The sequence below is a fragment of the Pseudophryne corroboree genome, unplaced genomic scaffold (assembly GCF_028390025.1).
Source record: "Pseudophryne corroboree isolate aPseCor3 unplaced genomic scaffold, aPseCor3.hap2 scaffold_2901, whole genome shotgun sequence".
Classification (NCBI taxonomy): Eukaryota; Metazoa; Chordata; class Amphibia; order Anura; family Myobatrachidae; genus Pseudophryne; species Pseudophryne corroboree.
The window spans coordinates 12,856-13,435 of NW_026969567.1; the positions used below are offsets into that span (position 1 = coordinate 12,856).

At 44.5% G+C, this 580-nt stretch overlaps 1 pseudogene; it reads left to right on the forward strand.

The window, feature by feature from the left end:
- Window positions 1-209: 209 nt before the first annotated feature.
- LOC135014852 (5S ribosomal RNA) lies at window positions 210-329 on the forward strand (annotated as a pseudogene).
- Window positions 330-580: the final 251 nt, after the last annotated feature.

A 580-nucleotide genomic window follows, 5' to 3' on the forward strand; every position in this document is an offset into this window, starting at 1 on the left:
TCTTTATATATCTAGAGACTCGATCTTGACAGGTCCCCACTTCACTAGCAGTGACACCTTTCCTTTCACCCTCGCTTTCAACATCCACCATGCAGACCCTCTCTTGCTCACTATGTGCAATTGTCCATCTTTGGTGTTGTATTAGCAGTATCAGATTCCAGGTGCCTATATGGGATTCCCCAGTAGACAACATATGTTGGTCTAGTTATATTTACAGCCATACCACACTGGCAAACGTCTAATTCCGGCTGATCTTGGAAACTAAGCAGTGTTGGGCCCAGTCAGTACCAGTATCGGTGACGATCTGGGAATACTGGGTGCTGTACATCACTCACTTAATACCACAAGTCAGTGGGCATTGTGCATTCTGTGGGTTTTCTCCCCAATAGGGCAGTTTGGATTCTTTTTGCACATATATTCTTATTTATATTGATTGCCGTAACAAGTGGGCATTGCTTTGCAGTAGGTTGTTTTGAGGGTTGTCCTTGTGTCACCTGCTATTATTTGTATTAGACCTGTCATTCCTTCCTGCTTTTTGCACCCTGCACTTTCTAGCCAGCACTTTCAGGGAACCCTGTTC